The 20,592-nt window shown below is 36.1% G+C and overlaps 1 protein-coding gene across 1 annotated transcript in view; it reads left to right on the top strand.

The window, feature by feature from the left end:
* The first annotated feature begins 1,788 nt into the window (after positions 1-1,788).
* The window catches only part of LOC148169870 (uncharacterized), a 52,025-nt gene continuing 33,221 nt past the window's right edge, over positions 1,789-20,592 (top strand). Inside the window, exon 1 of the mRNA XM_088042932.1 lies at positions 1,789-1,845. The gene's annotated coding sequence lies outside the window, so the exon portion shown is untranslated. The remainder of the gene's footprint in view (positions 1,846-20,592) is intronic.

Raw genomic sequence — 20,592 nt, 5'->3', positions numbered from 1 at the left:
GGTCTGTGGAGCACTTGAAAGCTACGACAAATAATAGAGTTGCGGTTACCTCCATCGTTTTTCTAGCATTTTTGCTTGCTAAGAATTTGCAGTAGTGCCAAAGTGAAACTTTGTGCCTCTTACAGTCTAATAGAAATGAAATTTATTTTATTACACATAAATGACATAAAAATGATTTGAAACAAAGATGTAAAATTGACCTCGCACTTTATAGCAACTATTAATTGCTCAAAGAATGGAAGAAATATGCGAGTGCATAAAATTTTACGATTTTGTTCGAGTAAGCCTTTGATGACACAGTGGATAGGACTTTGTTTCGTCATTGTGTGGATTATTACTCTCACCTAACGTTCATATAAATTATTTACACTTTGCGATCAAAGCCATGGATATTCTAACATTGCCTTCATCCTTTTCCGCTAACGAATGGCATTGTACGCAATATCACGATATATCGATAACAACTAAAAAAAAAGGAAGATATTTCACTGTGAAGGCAATCAGTAATCACACCTTCTATTCCGTTCACAAATTCAGCATTTTTTTGTCTCCAAAACTAATGCTTGTCATGCTCTGCTTTTGTATGAATGATATCAATCGGTAACAGTCCATTTAAAACATCGTGACAACGAATCAAAAGTGACTGCAGGTGATGGTGACAACCACAAAATTGGTGATTTAATTTCCGGTTAATCCGGAAGAGGTGCACTAATTGAAAATTCCCAATTTTTTAAATTGTGGTTCGCTCAAAGCGCGAGAAATGGTGTTGCAACCTGGTTACAGTTAGTTTGCCATTTACAAAAGCAATCCGTTTTTCTTAACCCTGAAGAACGCGCGATTGTGGCGATAAGACATCGACATTAAGAAATTAAACGATGATTCAAATGTTACAAAACGTATCAAAAGTTTCATCTCTTGACCTTGTGTGCGAAACTATTGGTTTTATTTAGATTATTGCTCAATGAATCGGCTTTCCCAATGAAGTCTTTTTGTTTCAACACGCGCCACGAACGGAATACATTTTCTCAAGAAGTGCACCTAAGAATAGCCAATTTATTTGGGAATTTTTAATTTTTCTTTGCCTTCAAAAAGTTTCAAGTTACAATTTGGAAGGCCTAATAAATCTGGCACCAGAGATAAATATTTTTACAAAATAATCGGAAAAGTCAATTTCATATTTTTCGTTTATTGGGAAATGACTTTCTTGAATTCAAACACAAATGAAGAATTCTGATTTTTCTTAAAATAAAATCTCGATGGAAAGGAAATATTTACCCGAGAGAATTAGCGAAACGTACAGAAATTTTAGATAATTCCGGTGAACCGGAAAGTTGTATTTATACGATTTTTTCTTTTTTCCCTCTTTTATTCGTTAAATTATAAATGAGAATAAATAAGCAGAACTGTCACGCACTGATCACTGAATCACTGTAATTTTCACACTGGCACATCCGCAAGGTCTGCACCCATCAAAATCTGTAAAAGAAATTCTGACATTTACCGTAATTCGTGTCTTTCGAAGCGAAACATTACCTGGAGGTGTTGCACCCAATCTTAAGAAAAAACCTTTTGGAAGTTGCGTCCAGTACGAAATCGTGGGTGCGGTGGGACCTTGCTCTTCAAATAATTTCGTTCTAGTGTCGAAAAATTGCGCAAATCTTAAGCGCCTGACGGCTGGTAAGACAATAGCAGCGGAATTCTTATAGCATGACCTAGAGAGGAAATTCTACGTTGGGATTGGAGCGCCTCTTGTGAGCTTCTGAAGGTATACGTTGGTGTTCAGTCGACCAGTAGACTTCAAGACGACCACTTCTCCTGCTGGTGTTTCCCCGTGCTCCTCCACCGGTAAGTACGACATTTTACCCCCCGATCCTCTGACATCACCCTTGACTGCTCCCTTTTTACTTTTCGGTGTGATTCAGTGACAAGGTGAACGGACGAGCATAGAAAGTGATACGGTCGCTCCGGAAGAATACCGGAGATGTCGACGCTCGGTCAAGATGGTAATCGCGTTGACACCACACTTTCGCGAACTCTAATTGTACATCCTGCTGCTGTTTGTCGACGATTATTCTAAATTACATAACCGAAATATACTTCCCAATTTTTTTTACAATTACTCTCACGCTCAAGAGAAAATATCTGAAATTTTAGTTTTTGTGTCGGAATGTAAGTTAGAAAGTGTTGGCTCCACTTTTTAAGTGTAGCGAAATATGCAGAATTTTTGGGAATTTAGTTTCACACTTTAATTAAATTTTTAGTTACTGTTGTCGGCCAATTAATTTGAAAACATTTATTTGACGCCTTAGCTTTACAGTACGGTTGACTCATCGCATCATCCAAAAATATCCTCCAGCGAAAACGCGTCAGTAAATTACCAATTCAACACATTAAGCCTGCAGTAAAACTGTTTCTTTCCCTGTTTTGGCGGAGAAGAGGAGTAACTTGATTATCCTCGTTTGACCCGCGGCTATAAACGTCCAGTGTTGGCGGAGAAAAGTTAACAGTCTTGTCAAGTGAACTAGAGACGAAACGAAACCGTTTTAACTGTTAATGCTACAAGGCCATTTCACATTCCGTCTGATAGTGAATTAGATGAATATAAATTTTCGGTTTTTTCATGGAAATTTAATAGAACTGACCTATCCAATTGACGTATAAGGAACTGCCCCGCCTAAACTAATTGCTCTTCCTGAAAGGGACTCCCTGTCGTGACAGTTGCTCTAAAAGGAGCTCATTGTTTATGAATGAAAATCCATATAAGTTTGCAGAGTTTCTAGCCTTGTAATGTTTTCGGGACAACTCTAGTAATGTAGGGTTTCTGTTGGCATTTTTATTTGATGTGAAATGTTCGTGCATGCTGAAAACAATTGTCAATCACTCTTTAATTACCTATTAAGAAAGGTTGTAAAAATAAGCATCCATGCACCTTAACACAGTTTCTCTAAGTTGAATTTTCTATTTGTTCTACCTTGAGAATGGCGCATCATTATTTATCAATTTTCTGTTTTTTTTTTCAGAGTAGAATTATTATAAAATGATATTTTAAATGATCAACTCGTAAAACTGCTATCGAAATTTTATCGGACAGCCATTAGTTTGATAAAATGGCTGGATCAAAGCACCGCTAGCGGGCTTACACAAGGCTTTACATAAATCTTCGCATCCTGAATTTAGCTATCAATATCGAATACTCTTGACACGATCGGGACTTCAGTTATCACGCGACTTTCCACCCCATAACTCAAAATCTCTAATTAAAACAACAAAATTTGTGCTCAAAATACCTTCGCTCCCGGAATTCCGAATTGTCCCTAATAAATTTCCATAGGAATTAATGATATAATTTCGAAATTCCTCATTTTAATAATGATTAATTAAAATGAGCCTACGAACTGCCTTCATAAATTACTCACCGAGATTTACACCAAATGTTGCCGACTGTGAAATAGGTTTCTTTCAAAAAAAGAATTTTTGTTGTTTCATTTAGGAAAGTGTCCGTTGCGTGTTCGAGTCGTTTATTTAAATAACATGGGAGGGCCTCGGAGAGTGATATGATTAATACTTTGGGGCGTTTTAATACGAGAAGCAGTGCAACAATCAGTGAAGATATTTATCACTATTGTCTCAGGGAATTCAACGATCTTCAGTTTTATGCTTCATCTGGGACTGTGAGCGCTTTGCTGCATGACTGAATCCGATTTTTTCGAATAATTAATAAGGATAATAATAAATGCGTTAACCTATTAAGGCACCGCCGGTGTTTATTTATTGATTACCTACATAAAGTGGGTAAAAGGTACTAACGAGCGATAATTAAAAAAGCCAAAAAATTAATGTCGAAAATTTATTATGCATACAATATTTGTGAGTTTAGTGTCAGTATTATCGATCTAAATTCCTGAAATATTGTATTATAAATAATTCACAATTTGGGATTGCATAATTGTGTTATTATAAATACGAATTCGATGAATATTAATTTATTTATTGAACTCTGTATGCATGTTTCAGCTTTTAGTATCTAATAAGTATCCATTTCGGAATTGGGATTTTAAAACTGGGTTTTAAAAAAGAGAAGCGTTTGAAAATGGTGTTGCCGTTTATTCGACTCGTGCATTAATTTTTTTTGCTGCATTGAAGTTTGTTTTTTAAAACTCATATTACAGAACGCTAGAGCTCTATAAATTGGTCGTTGCATCAATAGTGAGCGATTGATGCTTTGCTTTTTCCCAGAAATCAGTATTTTGTGTTTGATGTAAACAAGTGAATTACTCCCTCATATTCTTAAAATTTCTAAATTTAAATCTAAATTTCGCACGTTTTAGTGGATAGTCGCTATTGGTTCTCTAATTTGCTAATTTGAATATGAACCGACTGAATATAGCACAGAAGTGCCAATGTCAAATCTGATTAATATTGATTGGAGTTAAAATTCTCCTGTGAATGTAGCGCCATGTGGGAGTCATGGGAAATTATCCAATTGTCTCAAGGGTTGCCTCTAACACCTCACAAGTTTTCGTATTATCAAGATACGATACTTTTCGTACTTTAAATTCGCAAAATTGTTTAAATTTTTTTTGGATTAAATATTCATTTAGCACATTCAATTGAGTTATTGTCAGGTCTATTAAGGTGCAGGTACTTGTTATCGATTATTTATAAGTGAACCAAGTGACGGTTTCATTGTCGATACGCCTTTACAAATTTTATTATCTTGTTGATCGCCTGATATTTATAACCTTTCTCTTAAACTCGGTCACTTTTCTTCTCCTTGGAGGCTTTGCAATGTGGCCTATATCCACATATGGCATTCCATTTGTTTTAAATAAAAATTAAAATCTAGGAGAGATTTATAGCACCACACTACTTAAATACTTGATTTTTTCCAAGAGCTGCAGTAGGAAGTGCGTGACTACTTTACGAGTGTACACTTGCTGGATGTTGTTCTTCCGTTTCTCCGATCATTGACCATTTTCCAAGCCGCAAGTTTTATTTGTGTGAATAATTTCGATTGATTTTCCTTTTAACCTGTGGCAGTATTCTTGGGTAATGAGAAATAAATTTTGTTTGGTTACGTGATGCGGAACATCGGCAGTGCAGAGCTCTTGGAAAGTGTTGAGCCTTTGTAACGATCACTTCCGACAGCACGCAGATATGTATGTGCAGCATCTTATTCCAGTCACGGTCCACTTTCTATCTGAGCATCTGTTGTTGTTGATGCCAGTTTTCTTATTGCTCTGTCACAAACGATTGCCTTATTTCACGTGTTATCAAACTATAATCGGATGTCATCGTTCCAATTCTTCGATGGTTGTCCATAAATTTCAAAAGCAGAGATTTAAATTTTGTTCCTTCAGGCTCGGAATTTCAGTAATAAAAACGAAAAAGAGTGTCGTGTGCTCAATGCAAAGGCTTTCTCAATTCGAGCCATCAAATATTTCGCGAAAATCGAAACGCTTGGAGGAAATGATACGATATACTCCAACAAAATCTAGATCATTTTATCAAATAAAAATATCCAGTTCGCGATTTGAGAATATATAAATCAAATTTACACTGACTGAAAGGTTAGATGGAATTGTAATTCGCGAAGATTTGATTTTTCGCGTATGGCGCGCGTTCAAATTAAATCGACGGAGGAATATACGATGTTTGTGACAGTATCATTTATATTTTTTAACAGATATAAATCTTGAGCATGTAGCGTGAAATGCCACGATGGAGAAATAATACTTCTAACGAAAAGCTCTGCAGACGAGCAAAAACACTTTATTATCGAAGATTTGCGGAGAGAGCAAGCGACCTCTTTGCGAAATTAGCCACCGGAATTTATGGAGGAAATATTGGCGGTCGATATTTTCAATCATCTCTTTTTTGACATTCATACGTCCACGAAAATTCAATTAGACCGGCAAATTATATTTTCTATTATGGATTTAATTGAAATAATAGTGCGAATTTTGATCAATAAATTACGAAAGTTTTGGTGAAACCTAGGATTATGTTATGTAAGGACAATTTCCTAACAAAAAATTCAATTTTATTTGCCTCAATTGATATTTGGGTGTAGTAAAATAATGGAGATAATAAACGACATAGTTGCGCGATTTTACGGCTTAATTGTTGCAAAATTTTCGGTTCTTTCGGTGCAGTCGCATGTGCGAAAAATTTGCCTTGCAAACTTGATAATTTCGTGGTTGCTTTGGAGTCATAACTTTCAACCTGCGAGTCTTGTAATATAATTTGGAAGTTATCCAATTCTGGGAATGAACTTTAATTCAATACTCGGCGTAGTTTCCACTTCATTTCGCTTTCATTATTCATAGAGATTTTCGTCCGTGCAAAAATTCCCTGACAGTTTAGTACTCTTTAAAAATTTTGGGAAATAATGTAAAAAAATATGGTTCTGTCGCCAGAAAATAAGGTGATTTATAAAGAACGTAACTCGTGTATATTATGTATAAAAATATGAGGGTGTTATTAATCATGGCGTGGTGTTGGTGAGATAAAAATTTATGTTAGTGCGGCGTTACGTTTTTATGATTCGGTTTAAAAGCGGAGCGATTTAAATAAGTAATTATATGCGTGTATTCGGTCGACCCACATCCCGCCAAGAACCGGAGAAAGGTAAAATGAAAACGACACCTCTGGAAAGAGAGAGTTTGAAGAAGATTGAGATAAATGGTCTGTAAGGCGTGAATCGCTCTTGTACCGATAGAGCAGTACGGAGTTGCTGATGAATTGATGGAATATCAAACAGTCGTTAAGGTTCTGTAAGCCAGAAGGCGATTGATAAGAAGAGCAGTATATTTCTGAGGCATTTTCCAAGTCGCAACGATCAATAGAGGCTCATATGATATAGAGGCCTACGCGAGCCACATGTGGCCTGGAAATGGAGGATATAAATGATGTGTCGGCCTTGTTTCCGTCTGTTACAGCTCACGCGGCTCATAACGCTCATTGACCTAACTAAAACTCCTGGCACGTGACTTGGCATTACGCAATTTTTACCGCTGAAATGGCACAACTTGAGAGTTTTCATGGACGGATGTTATGTCACGGCCCAAAGTTATCGATAGTCGATGCAAGGGAACGTGCACGAGAACCGCTCGAGAGCGATTTCAGTCACTATTTTCAGAATTCACCGTTGGATATCCACTTACAGTCCCTGCGAGCTTTACCTCGACAACAAATAACACAAATTCTCTCTTGTCTCAGTTTAGCACACTTTCAATTAATGCGTTTTAACGCTTTTTTTTCTAATCAGAAGAGCTGTTGTAACTATCCGTTTTATTCTCTGATTTGAACAAAAAACGGCCCCTTTGTGACTCGCCAAGCCATAAACAAAACAAAACTCTCCATTGTCTCATTGTGATAAAGCTTCCCGATCCGATTAATTTCAAAACTGATATTATTAATGATTCTCGGACAGATGTGGCTAAACCTGATGTCCACGGGGATTTTAATACATCCCTCGTATTAACGAGATATTCCGTTTTAATTGAAAAAAGCAGATACCTCCAAGCTCCCGGCTATTATTACATTTTTAATACATACAATTTTAAGGATTATAATTCGCAATAGCTTTGAAGGATTATGAACTGTGGATACGCGAAATTACTGTTTTTCAGACAGAAGAAATGAAAGGAATTTATTGATTATGACACGGAGGAGCTTGTTTGCTTCTATCTGTGAATCAAATGAGAGCAGATCAAAGCAAAACGTGACTACTGTTAAAACAATTACCTCGATTGGTTACAAGCTCTGTATGTATTTCTGTGGCAGCATAAAGGGAAGCGAGCCAGGTCACATTTTTCACAAATGACATTTCATCCAACATCCTGTTAATTTTAATTAGGAACAATAATTACAATTTAAAATGATCGTGCCACAGCATATTTTTTCTCTAAAGGTCTTCGGATTAATCAGTAGGAACGCTTTGTTGCAGTCAACACGGTTTTGTGCTTGAAACAAAAAGACTGATCAAGGTAATGTGAGCGGCAAATAATTGACACACTCCGGACTATTTTAAATTGAGTGGAAATCCGTTTTGCAGACTACTTAAGTGGTAAAATTTGTACTCTCAATTTCTCGTGAAACTAGAGAACGTACTTTTATTGCCCGGAGTCCAAAATTCTTAATTAGCTCTTTCACCGAGATTCTTCGTATCTTCAAAAATCCACTCATGTCTCGGGTAAAAGTACCCCGTGAATAACTTTAGAATGATTTTAGAAATTAATTACACAGGAACCCGAGCTGTAGTGCTTCTCCGGCTTTATTAATATTTCATTTTAGTTCAGGTCTTTGTGTTTATTTCTTCCGTAACAAGACGTTTTTGATAAAATCCCAACAAGCCAATTTGTGTCGTACTCTCATAGCTTCGAATCTAGGAAGGATATGAATAAAATTCAATAGATAGCAGCGTTTACAAGAATTTGCTCTTCGCCTTGTTAGCGCTGGTATTACAGTTTTGTGCGAAGAACAGTCATTGTGTTGTCCCACAATGCATAAGAAATGGGACACGGGAACGTTATCCCACAGTACGCAGAATTAATTTATGATGTCACGAACCTTCAATTAGTCAACAAGTTTGTTGTCTCATTATAACCTGGAAAATCCCATAAATACTAAATATCATTCGACCTGGCAAGTTTCCATGCATGCGTATACATAATGTTTAATTATTTGTCACGGCAATATATTTACCCTAAAATACCGTCGAATATCCCGCATAACTTTATATAATGTGGGGCAAGCTACATTTTTGGTATGTCACCACACTCATTTCCAACAAAGTAATTGCGATTTAATCTATTTGCGTGCTGTTAGAATTATTAAAAGCACCATTTATATTACCACCCTGCAAATTGGATGTTGTTAAACGTTAAAGGGTTTAAACGAGCACTTTGTGGGACAACCGATACAGACTCCCAGATTTTAACGAGAAAAGAATCGAATAAATAAAGGGTTCCTTTAGACCGACGAATTATTTTACACAGACATGCTTTAATTAGCACAAATTGAATGTAATTTCCTAAACCGCTACAGTAATTCCGCCGAATTCAATACTTTTCGGTTCAGTGACACTCATTCAGTCACCCTCAAAACAACCTCATTTATTCCCGTTTTAATTAGGTCATGAATATATTGATTTTAATTTGATTATGTTATTGCGAAATTGAAGAGAAATTATGCTATTTGATTGAATTTATTCAAACTAATTAATTTCGTTCAGTCACGTTTCGTTTTCCATCGAAGGCTTTCGGAATTTTAAACTATCTGTTTCAGAAGTTTAAGAACGAAACTTTCAATTCTATTTTTTCTCTCTTCAATTATGTGGTGATTTTAAAATTGGAGTCCCGATAATTGCTTTCTGTATTTTTGTACCTCGCAATTTTTTAATTAAAATTTTCTTATCGAAACATTAAAAAATTAAACGCATTTTTTACCCAAATTGTTTGTTCTAGCTCGGGGCACTCAGACTCAAAGGGACCACATATTACAAAGTGGGAAAATAAAATTTGTATTTTGTAACATGTGGCTGTTGTGAAAAAGACCGACAATTCATGAGGGGTAGGAAGCTAATTAAGTTATTTACTGATTCTAAATTAGAAGAAGCTGCGTCTGTAAGGAATTGTAGAAACAATTAAGCCTATGTATCGGTTGAAACTTTCATTAAAATTTCATTAGAATGATTATGAGGGGTTGCGTGGTCGTTATTAACAGTAATTTCGGATGTCTGCAAGGTTGTATTTCACAACGAGTGCTATCAATAAGCGTCGCTGTCGGCAACAGAGCTTGGCTTCTTGTGACTTTTCGTAATATGAACTCCCTTGCCAACCTCGGCTTGAAATTACGGTCGTCATATAGAAGTAATACAACTCTTATGGTGCGAATGACACTCTTAATATAAGAAAACGCTCTCATTTTATTATATATTTGTGTCTGTAAAGAATATAGGAGCGCCTTTGTGACGCGATCCGAGCGACAAGACTACACTTTATTAAGGGAACCATGGAGGAATTCAAAGGAAAAACGCCGCCCCGGCACTCGTAAATAACTTTCAGCGTGCCTTTAATTTCAGCACCTCAAAAAGTGTTCGATTTTTTCCGGAGAGCCTTGAACCTGACCGGAGCCACGGCACAACAAACCAGCGCCGCGACTACTTTCTCTGCAGGATTTGCTTAAGATAGTATAAACTGGTTCCAGTTTAGCCTCAACCGTGACCTTCACCACCTGTGTGCTACGTAACGTGAAGATGACTAAAAAGAAGAAAATTTGAATGACGATGGCACAACAGGTGGCCTTCTCGCCGTAATTAATCAAGGAAACGTGTGCCATTTTTTACGGTTTGCAATTATGGAGAGAAACGTTCTCGGGGGTGGCTAAAAACGAATGGTCAACAGATGCCGAAGGATTTTACTATAAATTCTCAAAATCCACTTTTTGTGGAAATTTATTTTGCAATTCCACTTTATCGCTCTCTTGAAATTTCCTTCTACGAAGAATTTATTTAAATCGCTTTTCCGAACGCGGTTCATAAATATGACTGGAGTAATTAAATTATAAATTACTTTCGCCAGATGTGGACCTAACAACAGATTCGGAGTCGCTAGTTTTTTATCGATAAATGACTGTTAATAGGTGAAATTGAGCAAAACGCGTCTAGATTAAATATTCAGGAAACGTTTTACACTTTCTTCAGAATTTCATTAAGGTTTTTGTGTAATTACCGCTAGCTAGAATATTGTGCAAAATAAACAATGTTCAGTTTAAAACTGATTTTTTAAGTGATTGGTGTTGATTTTTCCAGTGACATAATCGCTCCTTTCACCTGATCATTTTCGAGAATCGACGGTTAGATCCACACTAGCTTTGTTTGCACTGCACCAGGAATATAATTCCGGTTGTTTTATTGTGGGGAGTCCGGATCAAGGATTCGCGTCGATAGTTCGTACACATTAGAATCTTCCGCTAATTAGTGACGCCCAACTTGCTGTTTGCAATTTCAACTTACACATTGTGCTCAAAGTAGCAATTGGCAAGAACACAATCAAAGGGAATATTTACCAGTTGGGTCCTTTAGAATGTTTACTAAATAAGTGTGCTTTGAAGAGATGAAAACGGACATTTTGCCATTACCACGTGTGAATTGGAGCGAAGGTTGAGCGTTGTTCAATGTCACGGATTTGTCGTTTTTGGTGAAGCTTCGATCGATTGTTGATGGTGAAGAGAAAAACGGCGTGAAAATGAGTTCTTGTTGGTTGTGTCATGTTATTAAGGATAACAGAGCAGCCATTATGCAAGTTAATTGATGTGTAAAATTTACTAATTTAGAGCATTGTACCACGTGCGTGTCTCTAGGCAGGATATTAATAATAATAATGAGTTATCAGACATGGTTATTGTTTAATTCAATTTTGGTGGAAATGGGAGCATTTTCTCGATGTATTCAATGACGTCCCAACAATTGGTTATACGCAACACTTGCTATATTTCATTACACAAGCTTTACCCCACGAATTGCGATTGTTTCACGCTCTGTTTAAACAATTGTCGTTGTTTTTCTCAAAATTCTCTCCCCGCAAGCACATAGATGATTATGAAACAAAAGTCCTCTTTTTTCTTCTCCTTCTTCCTAATCTACTTAAGCATACAAAAATTTGAGTTGTTGAAATTCGTGTTGGTAGCAATAAAGCTCTTTCAGCCGTGTTTATTTTCCTGAAACCTAGCACATTTCGGCAGGCTTCAGGCGAGTTTGTTTAAAGGCCGATTTAAACGCTGCATTAAGTGAAGTAGTGTCAGCTGGTGGGATGTTAAATTAAGGACTTTTTGCCGCCTGGGGAAATGTAAATAAGTTAAAAGAGCACGTGAGCATTGTTGTAGACCCGCGTGAGTGGAGAACTGGGTCGATGTCGATCAATTTTTCCTTCTGGAAATGCATCGACTTATGCGTTCGTGTTGTTTAAAGTTGAAGGTCTTTATCTGCATGATATCTGCAAATCGCGTGTCGTGAAGCGTGTCTTTTGTAATGAGAGGATAAATTGTCGCGATGTGAGCCCCGTGACTTTACGTGAAGGGATGGGCATCAAGGACGAGCTGAAAAGGGCAAAATTCTTATTGCGGAATTCGCTTGACTGACTCGACGCACCCACTTTGACACCGAAAAATTCAAATTGATCATTATGGAAATAAACCCATCATGGACAAGACGTTATTGGATTTAAACCATTTACAGTGTCCTACAAATTTTTACAACACTTAAATTAGCATACCTGCACATCTTTGCAGTTACGAGCAAATGGGGAAGCTTTATTTTATGTAGATTAGCACCAAAATAAAAACTAAGCTCCTGAAAAATTGCTCTGCCTTTGTTAAAACATGCACCATTACCATTACGAAAAAACTCGTCACAGTACTCCTCGCATTAAATTTCTAATATGATTAATCTCGTGAAGAAACTCCGTGTTAAACTCGCTTTTAACCGTACACTAATTATAAAGAGCACGTTATAAAATTAAAAATATGCATAATGTATGTAGATAAGTATTTTCACGTTCGTTACGCTTTGTGCTACAAATAGGTGCAAATGTTGCCACTATCTCTTGTTGTGGGTGTTGAATTACATGGTACAAAAATTTCTTGGAATATTCGAGGGAGTTTTTATCAGCTATTAAATATGCACAGCTACAACTGTGTTAATATGTAATTGCAATATACGTGTCGTTCTAAATTATTATAACGTATAATTTAATCATAATTTAGTGGAAAATGACGTGGGTGTATTTATTGATTGGTATTATGTAGGCTTTTTCTACGGGCACGTGTGACCATTATTTTAACAGCTAACCAAGCATGGAATCACATGTAAGAGTTGCCACAGAAATGGGCGAATTGGGGCGGGCAGTGAAAATGCAAAATATAAGCAGACTGGAGAATTTCTCTGATTCTGAATAAGGTAGTTCCAAATTCACCTCGACTAATTTTGTTAGGGCTCTGTTTCTAATGCACTAGAACTCAATAATTTAAATTCTGAAACTCGATATTAGTCCGAGTCAACAAGCGCTTTAAAAATTAAACTTCTTAAAACAGACTGTATCCCATTTAAGCCGTTTATTTGCAGTTAAGCAAGACAATGTAATATTCCAAGTCACGTAAACTCCGACTTAGCAATCGATATCGGGGATTACATTAACTTAGAAGCCATGAATTCAAGTTAATTATTTAGCGACTTCTTTTACTCAATCGAACGAAGGGTTTCGGAAATTTCCTGTCCACGTCAAACGGAAACGTGGGCACAGATATCATTCATTTTGTTTTAATTCCAATCAAACACGGTCCTTTCAATAATTTATCTCTTCAATCTTCATTTTCACACGACATCTAAAACCACTCAGCGTGTTTTAACCCTCTCTTATGAACTATTACCTGTCAGTAATCCCCCTGTTATTGGCAGATCGTAGCCGGGATGATAAATAAAATACGTGCCGTTTGCGTGCTAACTAAACGTGTTTGACTTTTAATTAGATCTTTTGTAACTATCCCTAAACTGGTAATAATTAAGTTTGAATTGAATGCTCCCTCCGGCGCCTACGTGTCTTCATAGAGTATCGTTATTGTTGATTTTCTTAATTTACGTGCCGTGAATTTAACGTGGCATCGGTTTCATCAGACCAGCGACATTTTGGCGTAATTGTCTTGGAAAACAGAATGTCAACAACTCAATTAAAGAGATGTTATAGTGGTTGGCTTTCGACATTGTCGCGTATGGAGCTCTTATACTTATTTGCTGGCATCATCCTCGGGGAAAACGTTGAATTTCCTTTCGAGGAAACACCGTTAACGAATCACTCCTGGTGCAGTTTTAATTGCTTCCGAGTTTGTTCATCAAGAAAGTAACGTTTTACTCTTATTGTGTTAATTAAAAATGCTCTAATTGAATAATATTCATGCGCTCAGGATCCCCATTAAAAAATTTAAGAGAAAAATCTCTTTAAGTAAATATTTATCAACGCGGTAATTTATCATAAATGTTTTATATCTGCTAAACCAGCCAAATGCGCTTTTGAACATTAAAAAGCAATTTACAGTAATGTAATCATCTACGCGCTAACGCTACGGATAGAGTTTTCGCAATCGCCTCTGCAAAAATTTTATTTTCTGCAGGTTTACGGAACGTAACGCAACGGTTAATGATCTGAAGCCAAGAATTATGGCTCTTTTATTCCTGAGTTGCGTCGATCGAAAAAGGGTAAGCACTTACTCGTAGCATTAATCATTGTGGTGATAAATGGGGCAAAAATAAATACAGTTTTAATTAAAATTTTACACAAATTTGGGACTAAAAATAGATACTTTCGTAGTTAAACTAGGCTAATTTGAGTGGACTGAGCGCCGATTTAACGATTTCGAAAAAATGCTTTTTGGGGTTTCAACTAAGATAAATCGAATCGCACACTAACATTAGTCTACGTCAGAACGAAAATTGTTCTAGCCTAGAAATTGCTTCGTCTTACCCATAAATAGTCTGGCTGAAAATCTGAATGTAAATCTCTCGTTTAAAACGAATCGCCACAACAAGATTGTTGCATCCATAAAAACGGTTTGTCAAGCATTCACTTCCTGATTCCACAGCAATTTACACGTATGATATAATATTAATAGTCCACTATAAATTAAAATGTTGGTTTCATTATTTAATTGAGGGTTTTGTAACATTTATGTAACACCGCAGCGTCTTGTTTTAATCGCAAATTTCCTGTGAATATTTGGTGTTTCGGTTGCCATTTCTCTGAATTAAATGGCAAAGTTTTTATCCAATTAATTCGAAATCATTAGCGACAACAAAGACGTCTTTCATCGACGGTTTTATCTAGGTTGAGTTGCACGAGTGACATTACCATTAAATTTGACTTTACCACACTTTAGAAATAGAACAAAACCCGTTGAGCAATTTCTTATTTGCCGCGGCTTCGTCTGAAATTGCTTTTAACCAGCGTATTGATTCTGTTTCGACGTGATAATGTAAACATTATTCTGTTATTAACGGAATAATTCACCTTATTACATCTTTACGCACGTTCAAAATTAATCTCTCCGCGGTTTGAAAGGATATTATTGCGATTTTTCCGGTGTCGGGTATATTTTTTGTGCATTTTAACACGAGTGTGTACCAGTGCTGAGCCATCTGTCGATGCAATTTGTTACAACCGCGGCCTGTTCAACAATCAGACCGAAAACACAAATAAAACCGAAATTTCTCCTAAATCACTCGTAACGTATCAGACTTTTCGGTGATTTCGTTTGCGTGGCATGAACGAGCGCCGATAATACTTTCAATCAGTTGCAAAAGCTGATAACGAATTCGAAGGAAGTTTTTTATTATTTTAGTATTTTCCCCGACAACGTTAATGTCAATTTCTCAACGGATTTGTTGCCAACGAGTACACTGCATGAATTCTAATAGTACTCCGTTTGCAGGACATTACTCGCTCTGTTGTAATCCTACGTGAAGACATAAGTTTATTTAATTGAATCGTAAGCCGTTTCTAATCACTCTTCTTTAAACTTTGCCCACAATTGCACCAATTTATGCCTCATCAATCAATAAGTCTACATCACAATCAAGACGCAGACTTCCAATTAGCTCTAATGGTCTTTAAATAAATTATTTGTTCGCGACCGTGCCGAAAGTAATTATTACACTTCGCCTTCCAGTTGCACATTCTGACCTGCTTTTGCTTTCACGGCAATGTCAAAGTCGTCGAAACGTTAAAATAATTAATAGAAACACCAACTTTTTCCAAATTAATTTTCAAATGGATTGGGTGAGCTTCCGGCATGATTAATGATCCACTTGTCAATCAATATTGTTGGGCGGAAAAATAAACATTCTTCTGAACAAGCTGTTTGTCCCTTGACAAGGGTTAAATCGACACGATATGTATTCATGAAATACAGATTTTATCAGTGCTTATTCTAATAAAGTATCTTTTTCATCGCAGGCTTTTTATTCATGTTTTGTTTTTCAAGAGATAAGCGAAAAATTCGGAATTGGTTCAAACTTATTGTCTGGCATCTCTTACTTAATTTTAAATTTTTAAAGTTTTACTTTACGTTTTTTATCCTTATATTTTGCGATTAGTGAAAAATTTTCCAGTTGCTTGTGGAGTCATCTATGATTCAAAATTGACATGTATCCATTACAGTTGTCTAACTCATCTCTTTCAAATTCCGCTTTAAATTGTTTCTTTGTAAATCGGTAAGATCTCAGTAGAAAAAACGCATTTAAGAGTAGACGTGTCAGTTTTTTTATAGATATAAAACAATTGAGGATTTTCTCTTCCGCGGAACTAACTTGGCATAAAGTGGTCTTTTTAAATTTGTGGCTGAGTTATGGTCCTAACTTATACGTTTATAGCGCTATAAAATTATAGAGCTTGTCTAGTTAAGTTAGATTCGTACAAATTATAATACCCACTAAAGTCTAATCAAGTCTATTAAATGAAAGCGGGATTCTAATCTTAAGAGGTTTTTATTAGAATTCCTGTTTTTAATAACCCAATTCTCGCATAAATTATTTGTTGGCAAACCCAAAGGTTTCGGTATCCATAGTTGTTTATTCTTGGCGATTGTCTTCAAACAAAAAGAGGAAACTGCTATTGAGTGAATCGTCCTAAATAAATATTGGCGAATCCCAAAAACATTTTTTCATAAATAATATCAAACATCCCAAAATATGACCGCGGAAAAGAAATCCGGTAGTCATTTTCACAAGCGCTGAAACGACAGTGGATTTTTCCTTCAAGTATTTGTTTAGGAAATTAAAGCTTTCATGTATTAATCAAAAAGTTTGCTTTAACTCTTTTATAGCAAACGGACGTAATAAGGCTGGGGGCGTTCTCCTGAAAATTGTTATTGGGGTCGATAAATCCGCACAATCAAAGCGGTGTAATTGACCGGATATCCGAAATCTTAATTAAACGGTAAAAGCAAATTTCGAATTGAGCTGGGAAACCAACATCAAATATTTCAGGGAGATTTGATGTGTGATTGGTTCAGGAATACATGAGCTAGAATAAATGTTTGTTTTGTTTAGGATAAAGCCAAAACATGCTTGTTATGAAAGATATTTTCCTCTGACGACAGTACAAAATCGAGTTTTTTTTTGCGAATTATGCCCAACTTTGAAATTAATCCAAGAGCGTTTTCATCTGCTAATAAAAAAATCTGTTTGAAGTTGCAGGGGTAAAATCCAATACTCCAAGTTGAAAAGAATTTTTAATATTTGTAAAATAGTAGTCCGCAGGAAATTGCCAAATCTCCAGGGGAATTTTCGTATTAACTTAAACAAGAAATAAACGGAGAAACACATCGAAAATGCAATGATTGCTCTTTTACTTATTGCTAATATTTGGTAAGAGCTTCACGCTCTGTTAGTTTATTCGATTCGATGGTTCGCTTCATAATCTAATATCATCTACCGCAAAAGCAAACTGAATTCGGATGTTAGCTGGTCTAACAATAAGAGCTCTTCATAAAAACCTTGTTAAACAATAAACTTCCGTGTTTGAGCTCGAAAATTCCGATTGTTGTTTGACTATAACGGTTTACAAGTCGCTCAGCCAAATCTCTCCACATGCATAATTCATTCCGAAACAATTTCACTAATGACGTAAGAAGAGCAATGAATCATTTCGCTTGTTTCGATAACAACAATAACATAACCATTTGTTACGTTATCATTGTTCTACCGGAATTGATGCGGTCTGAAAGAGCACCTTTGAAACAAAGGCAAACCGAGATCTTATATTGCTGCAACGCCGAAATCCTTTAATGATCCTTACTGTCGAGCGCATACTCGTATCTTTGATAGCTATTATATTGGCAAAATAGCAGACACAATGGGAGCAAAACTGTATTACATATCAATTTAGTATCAACTTTTATTTTGATTGAAAGTGGTTTGGGAGTTTTTTGTTGTCGTGGTCCTGTCGAACTGTCCATCCATAGCCAGAATTTGGAGTTGTGGCAACAAGGGGAGACGTGAAATTCCAATTTGCATATGCGATTTGTCAGTGTTTGTGGTTAGAGCTCATTGGATGCACTGATAACATTAGAGATCAAAATGATAAAAGCTTTCTGGCAAAGTTCAACACGCGAGCCAGCTGGAATTTATCAAAAACACCAGACATATCTAATTACTAAGTCCGGGAAAGCGTTGCTGTATTTTTGTCTAACATTAATTTCAAATAAAGCCGAGCTTTTAAATGCATTCCCGTCAGTATTCAGGGTTTATTAAAATCCGTAAAACTAAACTGTTATGTTCTTTATTTACGGCTTCGCGAAATAACGTCGTAATTTTCGAGCCAAAACGAGGACAATAGCGAGAGATATTACTTGGGCTTTACTAAATAATAATTAAAAACGGTGGTGGAGTAGTTTAAGCTTGACTTCGGGTAATTTCAAAGGATCAGAGTTTTTGATCATAGATAAACAATTTTTTAATCAAGATCTAACGATCCAGCCAAGAGCGCGGGCGTTAATTCATAAACGCAGCGGATTATGTTAGCTAATTAAAGCGTAATTATATTCTGTAAAACACGAAACGGTGTCACTCAACTCGACAAATTTAAAAGTCATTGTAACGCTGACAGAAACAATCGATTAACACTGATCGAAATCGTGCTTTGTTAAAAATTAATTTCAGACAAGTTTAATGAAAAAAGTTTCGGCCGGGAAGGTTGTAATATTCTATGTTGGACTCTTTGATCTTTTTTGGTGATGTGGGAATTATTATTGCTATGAATCGATTCACTAAAACTCTGATTTCATGGTAAATCCCATCGAGCACTCACATGAAGTATTAATAATGCAAAGCTCTTGTTGGATCTGAAGTGTTTATTCACCACAAATTATTTATTGACGCTTGAAAATTCCTAATCCGGGGATGTCAGCCAGGGTGTTTCAAGTAAATAAAGTGTTTCGCCGATAAATATTAGTTCCCAAGATTGTGATCACGTAACCGGCGTTATACAATTCTTACACATTCACATTGACAGTGACCTACAAACATGTTTTTATAAAATTTGCATTCAATATAATGATTAATTGATCGAATAAGCAATGAAATATTGTGTCGTTACATAATTAGTTGATTTTTTTATTGTCGGAAAAATAAACGGAGAACTAGCTGCGACTTTAAAATTATTTACACCTACTTTTGATCTTCGGTTACATACTTATTTCTGCAGTTTTTGTTTAAATATGAATGCCCAACACGAGCTGGAACTTTGAATTTTCATTTTTCTATTTCCCGATGTGGTCTTTAAATATTTGTAACTTTGTCTCTGGAAATACCAATCCGAATTCGTTGTTGCACCGATGGAAACTTCTTTATTTCACTGGCTTTTACTCTGGGAAACGTCAATTTATTTCAGAAACTTCAATAAACTACCATGAACTCAATTGCAACAAAAATCCATCATTTTATTAGAATGTCATACTTTTGAAACTTTTTCAAATATCGTACAGTTTTGATTTCTTTAATGTAATATTACGAGTTTGTGGTGCATTTTCCGGAGTTGTATAAATAATATATTTTTCATTACGTTTAACTTTGCACACAAATCGTGGTGTTATCCACGAAGCGCTATTAAATTGCTTGCATAAAAGAAAGCATTACAAAACGAGCTGCACACTTTCTGCTACATATCCTACGGTTGCATAAGATTTTAAATAAAAGTCGCTTGCATATGCATGAGTTTTTCTAATTAAATCTATTTTAATGTGCGGTGAGATAGAAGACAAAAGCATTGTTGCTGTTACGTGTCTGGGAATAAGCTCATATTCTGGTCTAATTAATTACGGAATTGCAGTCCAGATTATTGCTTCAGGTACATGGTGAGAAGATGCTGATTATTAATGACCATTTCTCTTAGCTTGTAAATGGTGACAGAAACTTAGCAACCGACAATGGAGTACATTATCGAATCAAGTGTACCCTCATGTTTGTTCTATGGTGGCACCGTTTCCCACTTTGTTCTATTGTCAGAGCCTACAAGAGCATGTTGCTTGCTTTTTATGTAAATCGCACTTCCTGGACCTTTGTTTTATGAAGCTGCCAGGCCGAACACTAAGGAGAGATGAAAAAACTTTTGCAGACCTCCTTAGGGTTCCACAATCCCAACGAATAATTACTGTTATTTGGACTGGAAAATCTACGAGTGAAGGATACACGAGTTTTAACACTGTTGAATTTATAAATCGCACTGAAGCGGATTTCATATGTTTAATTAAATTTCCCAAATACATTTGGGAACTTTCGACGGTAATGAAAATGCCACATTCGCGAAGTGCAAAAGAGTAAAAATAAATTACTGTCGTCGCAGAGCTTTTCGTGTAATTCACTTTGACGCAAAAAACTGCTTTTATTTGAAGATGCTGGCACAAAACGTTGGTACATAATCGGGATCATCGCGGATAAAAATGGTGGATGCGCCGGGACAATTCCAATTAAACAATGTAAAAAAAACCTGTTTGTTGTTTAAAGCCAAGACGGTGAAAATTAAATATCAAAGCCTATTACTT

This window comes from Gnatocerus cornutus, chromosome 8, assembly GCF_029298725.1.
Source record: "Gnatocerus cornutus isolate USDA-ARS CGAHR chromosome 8, icGnaCorn1.1, whole genome shotgun sequence".
In the NCBI taxonomy this organism is placed as follows: Eukaryota; Metazoa; Arthropoda; class Insecta; order Coleoptera; family Tenebrionidae; genus Gnatocerus; species Gnatocerus cornutus.
This window is presented reverse-complemented; position numbering and strand designations above follow the sequence as displayed.